Source organism: Pinus tabuliformis, chromosome 2_2, assembly GCF_031772625.1.
Source record: "Pinus tabuliformis cultivar Carrire ecotype Pingquan chromosome 2_2, CPIR1, whole genome shotgun sequence".
NCBI classification, from domain to species: domain Eukaryota; kingdom Viridiplantae; phylum Streptophyta; class Pinopsida; order Pinales; family Pinaceae; genus Pinus; species Pinus tabuliformis.
Window position 1 is genome coordinate 661,872,656 of NC_142300.1, and position 7,209 is coordinate 661,879,864.

General features: G+C 33.0%; 1 long non-coding RNA gene across 1 annotated transcript; it reads right to left on the bottom strand.

Moving 5' to 3' along the window:
- Positions 1-528: 528 nt before the first annotated feature.
- LOC149194346 (uncharacterized) lies at positions 529-1,601 on the bottom strand. Its single transcript, XR_016255069.1, has 2 exons — positions 1,426-1,601; positions 529-666 (listed from the first exon to the last, which is right to left on the bottom strand). It is a non-coding gene; the product is annotated as an uncharacterized LOC149194346 (long non-coding RNA).
- Between the last annotated feature and the right edge of the window lie 5,608 nt (positions 1,602-7,209).

The following is a 7,209-nucleotide window of genomic DNA, read 5'->3' on the forward strand; positions in this document are numbered from 1 at the left end:
TTAGTTTGCTGATTTTGATTACTTTGTATTTACACAAAAGCTAGTTTTCTTTTGATAACTTTGGATACTGGCGCTTCTTATCTATGGTCCATTCTAGCTGCAATGCCTTCCCACTGTGGAAGGTTCACAACTAAACTTTATTTTGCTGACCTTAATTACTTTATATTTACACGAAAGATTAGTTTTCTGTCCAGAACTTTCGATTCTTCTGCTTCTTATTTCTGAATGAATGGTAAAAAATATCAATATACTAGGCAAGATGTGAGATGTACCATTTCAAAAATTTACCTTCGCTAAACTGACCAGAAGTTTGAGTTTTTGAGAGCCGGACACACGCTGTTCTCAAATTTTTAGTATTTGGGGATTCCTAAAATTAGGGTTTTGAAACAAAAAACATTCCGGAAATAGATCCTAAGAGGATAAGCTATACATAGAAAGCATTTTGGAAATGAATCCTAAAAGATTTGAGAACACTATGAGTGATGGGTGCTGGATGAATCCTAAAAGATTTGAGAACACTATGAGTGATGGGTGCTGGATCTATAACGATACGGTAACTCTGCCCTTTACAATTTTTACAAACTGGTCCTCTGGCTTTTTAATATCCTTCGGGCTCTTAGTATGGCACGAATTTATTCCTTGTTAAGTACCAACATTGTGAATCTCCTGCCAAGAGACCACATAGGGATAAATTAGTCAGAATAAAGAAAAACAGAACAGGTAAAAGCAAATCCACTTCTAGAATTTATTAATAGCGAAGTGATTTCCAGTAACAATGAAATCCTCAAGATAGAACGGTATCACTGGGTAAACGAGAATAGGAGAAAGCATGCCAATTGAGGCATTAAATAAAATATTAGGAAAAAAAATCCAATTATGAAACTTCTTCGTGAGTAAAGTCTCATACAACACCAGCTAACATCTATTTTTCGAATCTGAATTTTTTTTAACAATGCCAATCTTCATGATGCAGTGATATTTTTTCATATTTTTTCAATTTCAGACAGATTTAGTAAACTTTGTAAACTAGGTTTATTGAACCAATTTTGTAAACTTTGTTGTATCGCTACACTCCAAATGCAGATTTTAATATGAAATATATTTGCGCATTTTAATATGAAATATATTTCTTGTTACAGTAATTGCATGAAGTCTATGCCTGTACTATATACACAGAGCAAGTCCAGGAGCAGGAATTCAAGAAACCGACTCTGTCTGCCTTTTACTTTGAGGGAAAAGCAGCAAGAGCAAGTCCAGGAGCAGGAATTGAAGAAACCGACTCTGTCTGCATGCAATCTAAATAATGGCACCAGGTAACTAGTAATGAATCGCACTACTTGTAACCCTTACTTTGTATTGCAATCAGAACATTTTCTAAATTTAAAAAGAAAGAATTATATACCCAATAAAGCCTGTGGAGATTACCTTGATGTCACTGCGAATTTTCATGAAATGACGTCAACCTGACTGTTCTGTGCAGATGAAGAGCTACAACAGGAGTTTCGCCAATGAGCTTATTGATTTCGTTAAAAGAAAAAGAGTGATAAAGCTCTCTGAATGAAAGACAGTCTTAAGATCGCCGAAATAGCTGAGATAGTCTCAGAGATAGCTGAGACAGTCTCAGAGATGGCCGACGAGAGGGAAGAGTAGCCGAGACAGTCTCAGAGATGGCCGACGAGAGGGAAGAGATCCTAAATAGACAACGGCCTGGGCACTTGGAAGCTAGGTTAAACTGGAACTACAGGTGGCGATGGAACCATAGGTGGCAATGCATAGTGTGCAGGTGGAAGTTATAAGACAGAGTAATGCATGGTGTGCAGGTGGTAGAGCCAAGTTATATGGCATAGCCAATTACTCAAATAATAAAACGCAAGAGATTCAAGTAAACACCATAATATTGTTCAAGTATCCCAAGCACCTTCTTGTATACATTAAACTTAGCTTTCCTGGAATGCATTTCAAATCCAAACAAGTATAACCTATAACATAGCATTTAACACTAGAGACTAACGTTAGTATTAGTTTACGCTGTGAACTTATACCATTAATACAACACTTTTAAAAACCAAATAATATATGGTTCGTCTCTGTCGGCCTCGAGAAAAGGCCAAATAACACAGTGAAACCATATGCCATTAAAAACTTTGATTATAAGTGATGAGAAAGCTAACAAGCAGCTCAATTAATGCTTAACATCGCATATCGATTCCTATAATCTTTGGCCATTGCCGGATAACAAGGACTAAAAATACCCTTAAACCTGGGGGCATACAAGTGGGCAGCCGACAAAAGTAGGTGAGAGGCTGACTGACTTGACTTGACTGGGGCATACAAGCCCAGAAAAATAGTAAGGCTGCCGTCTTAAATAATTTCGGCGCGCTCTTCTTTCATCTAGCAGGCCACCCTTAACCCGATTGCAGATTCTCACAATCTACTTACGTGGCTGGTTGGTCCCACCTCTCGTTCTCCGTTTATATAGATAGACGTTGGCATCCGTTATCGGAATTGTTGGTCCCACCTCTCGTTCTCCGTTTATATAGACAGACGTTGGCATCCGTTTTCGGAATTGTTGTAGGAAAACTTTTGCAACCGGAAGCGATACGGTCTTATGTCTGAAAGAGTGATTCTCGTCGCGCCGTCTAAAGGGAACTTCAAGGCATGGAATTAAATTCAAAGGGGCAGGTGATGTACTTGGAAGTTTGCATGACGGAGGCGGAGGCCGGGGTGTCATCATCAAACATTTTATATAAAAAATTATATTTCTTATTACCTTCATCATTATTGCAGTATCAGTGAAACCATACCCAGCTCAATGATGGCTATTAAATCAGGGAAATTTTTATTTATTAGGAATTTTCATTTATGTTTAATGATTAGAATTTTTATTCGAAAATTAAAGAACGAGCTATTGATTAGTATTGGTTAATGGGAAGTTGCGTTTAAAAACAAAATTATTAATAGTAATATTATTTAAAATTTAATGGTTATGAATTATTATTTAAAGAAATTATTTATATATATAACAACAAAATTATTAATAGTAATATTATTCAAAATTTAATGGTTATGAATTATTATTTTAGAAAAAATATTTAAATATATATCTATATATAATTTTTCTAAATTTATTTATTTAAAAGTAATATTATTTTTTCATTAAAAAATAAATTTTCAATATTTTAAAAGATATTTTTATTTTAAGATATATTTTTATTTTTTAGTTTGATCAAGATGTGCAATTTTTTTCACGCTTAACTTTGGGTTAACATATCTCTTTTAAAATAAAAATGAAATAGTTTTTAAATAAAAAATAATGTCATATATATATAAATATATATGAATGATTAGTTTTAATTAAAAGTGTTGTAAAATTATCATTTATTGCACTTTCGTTATGTTTATTGGGTTTTTTTTGTTAAAAACAAAAATGAATATATCTATTTAATTAATTTTAAACAAAACCATTATAAAATATCAATGATCATATTGCTATTGTTGTTGACATGTTAACCTAGAAGATATAAAAAGAAAAATATCTCACTCTTAACCATAAATTATTTAGATATTAATGTGGAATAACATAATTTATATCAACTTTTAAAATTATATATATATATATATGCATTTTTTCCATTTTTAAGGTCATGGCCAAGCTAGACACCAAATTTGTGTATGAGACCCCCTTGTTTGTGGGACAAGGGACCCACCTCCGCGCAGTGATTTGACTGCTAAGTCTACGAAGGCATACATACTCTACCACCCTCTGGTTTTGAACCTGTGACCTCTTAGGAGGAAACACACGCTCTTAACCATTAGGCCCACTCAAGCTATATAATTTTGATATTTTTAAAAAATATTTTGATATAGGTAAACTATATATATATATATATAGAAAGCAAAAAAAAAAGTGTAATTATTTCAATTCTTATTATAAAATTAATACATGGGTTAAAAAAATTGGGTTTTAATTAATTCAACTATTCTTAATCTCTCACTATTATCATTTCGGTCTCTTTTTAGGTATATTTTTTAGTCATTTGCAATCTAGAAAACATTTATTGCAATTGTAAGTTTAGGTTGTGTATTCTACACAATCCAAGTGCTCAAAGAGATTTTCAAGGAATTTAATCCATTTATACATTAAAAAATGCAATATAAACTATATATATATATATATATATATATATATATATATATATATATATATATTTCACTCTAAAAGAGATTCACACATCAAGAGATTTGATTCTTGCACTCTAAAAGAGATTCACACATGAAGAGATTTGATCCCTGAGCTTGATAGCGTACTTACAATAAGATTCAAAAATACTAAAAATTAAAGGGCTACAAAAGTTTATTAGATCACTAGGATTATGTTTTCAAGAGAACTTTGTATACTCCAATCATAGTCTATTGTTTAGCATCAGAGACATTAAATGGTTCTATGATTCCTTAAGAAGCAATTATGGTCTTCAACTTTGAGTTCCTAACTTTTGTAGGGGATCCACACTTTACAATTATAAGATAAAATTCAATCAGGAAGAAAATAAAATGCTAAAGTTTGTTGGATAACTAGAATTATGTTGATAAGATCACTTTACAAGATCCGAACACAAAACATTGTTTGCATTAAATGCATCAAGTAGTTTTGCAGATCTTTAACTTCTGTTTTTCAACCTTTAGTGCCTAACATCTATAGGGAATCCACACTTTTTCAATGAAGGACATGAAAGTCCAAGAAATAACAATGGCACTGAATAAAAATATTGATTTGTAGAACATAATTACAAATACAAATTTTTCTAATTAGCTAATCTAACTAAGAAATAAATGAATTTGCACAACAAACCAGGTAGATGGTCCTACCTATTGACTTGTGCTACAAAGGAAAACTATAGTATAAGTACTTTTCTAGGAGATATAACTTAGAATAACATCATTTATATTAAAAGAGGAATACACATGTTCACATTATAGTTATAAAGATAGTATGCAGAGACTCAACACAGATCCACATATGCTCCATCATCAAACTACAATATACACCATCATATGGCCTTCATATTGGAGAATTTGAACAACTCTGCAATACATAAATTGATTGTTTCCTTGACCAATCGGGACCTACCTTTACCTTTTATAGAGGTTATATAATATAGGGAAAGGTGTATTAAACCATGAATAGCTCGGGAGGATTTTAACTTGTTAATTGTTTACATCTGAAAACAATAGTAGAGCATAATACCATTAAAAAACACAACTCTCTTTGACATGGTAACTACTTAAATGTTTGCATAGGATATTTTCATGACATGGTGTGCATGAAAATATCCATGCCACTTGCTAAAACCTCGAAGTTAATTAAGTATTCAATTGTTGCTATGTTGTATGCATTTCCACCTTGCATTTGGTTTGAGCATTGACTGTGAGTTGGTTCCTTCCTTGTCTAACCTAGGAGCCATCTCGATCCACCAACACTAATCCATATTGATCCACCTAACAACAAAAACCATGTGGCATATTTCACCCGAGGGGTGCATAGATATGACAACTAACAATTTGGGTTACTAGATCTTTACTAGGTTACATGATTTGGCACTCACATTAGAAAAAGCAAGATCTAGATCTAATAACTCGTTAAAAATAAAGGAAAAGCATTGAATTTAACAACATCAAACCTCATCAGCTTGTGATGACCATAATGCAAATGACTGTGACAAAATGGGAATGATAATAGGTTATAAGAGGCAGTAGAGATGGAAAAAATCACACTTATAATGCTATTAAAGGCCTCAAAATGAAGGCCGTCTTCCCCACACCAGAAACTTTGCAAGTCCTCATGCAATCTTCGGTGCATAACCAAAGTTGATCAAAGAGGTTCCTCAAAATGGATTGAAACTATGTTGCCAACAACTCCCTTATTATCATAATACAAGGGTATATTCACATATCTCAGCTTACTTGGCTCTCTAATCTAATTTACTATATTTATAATACTTGTAAACCTAATAGCCCCAAGGGTTAGCTCAATCGGTCAAATCAGTGCCTCGCCAATCGGGAGGTCACAGGGTCAATTCCCGAAAGCTCTTGGGGTCAGGTCAAGTAAATATGGCCGAGGGGTGTTGATCCCCTTCGGGTGGGGTCCACCCTAGCATTAGTCATGTGGATGTAGTGGCTACCCAGTGACCAAGGGTATCCGTGAACCACAAGTGAAAAAAAAAAACCTAATTTACATTTTAGATATATGGGTTATGGAACACTACACATAACAAGTGAAAAAACTAATAAAACCATAATAGGACAAAACCATTTTATAGTGTAAACCCAAGGATGATAAAACCCACTCAAAACAATGATAATTAGTAGTTCAACAAAGTTATAACTTCTAGACAAGTTTGTCACCATTTAAATGCCCATAGATCAAACTTAGAACACCAAGGAAAAATACTCATAAGCCATTTAATTCACTAATTAGAAATATCGAACATTGTCTCATATCATTGCAACTCTCAACCCTATCATTCTTATGGTCTTGGTTTCCTACCAAATATTTAACTCTGTATAGTTTCCTTCAATTTCACTTCCTCACATGCTCTTTATTCATGCCAATCCAAAAAAGACTCTTCTTATTATATCTACTCAAGTCAATGCAATGGATGTTCTATTAAATGCAAGCCAACCATGGGATTGCAAACAAGTATAATTAGTAGACCTTTGATTAAGGGATAATAATAAAAACTCCTATTTGATGCTCTTATCACTCTTGTTATCTTATATAGATGTGAAGTTTGGGGATGAAGTATCTCTAGAGAATAATGAAGAAGGACAGATCAAATCAAAAATAATTTTATAACTTATAATATTATTATTAAAAGTGTGCACCTTATCCTATATTCCTTATAGAAGCAAGCCTCTCCCTCATTGAGTGTGTGGCCTTGAATGCTTGACTTGATCATTTGAGGTTGATGACATATCATCTTTCTTGTGATTCAATGCTAATTTTATAACCAAGTTATCAAATTCCAATAAATCAATCCTTTGATTCTATTGAATCAACAAATTCACAATGTCAACGTGCAACATGATACAATGGTGCTCCAATTCATTGATATTAGAGTAGGCTTGCAAAAGAGTCTTCTTATTAAAATGAATCAGCTCTTTGAAACTTCTTAAATTGGATTCATTGATATCATTTTTGTCCATGTTGGG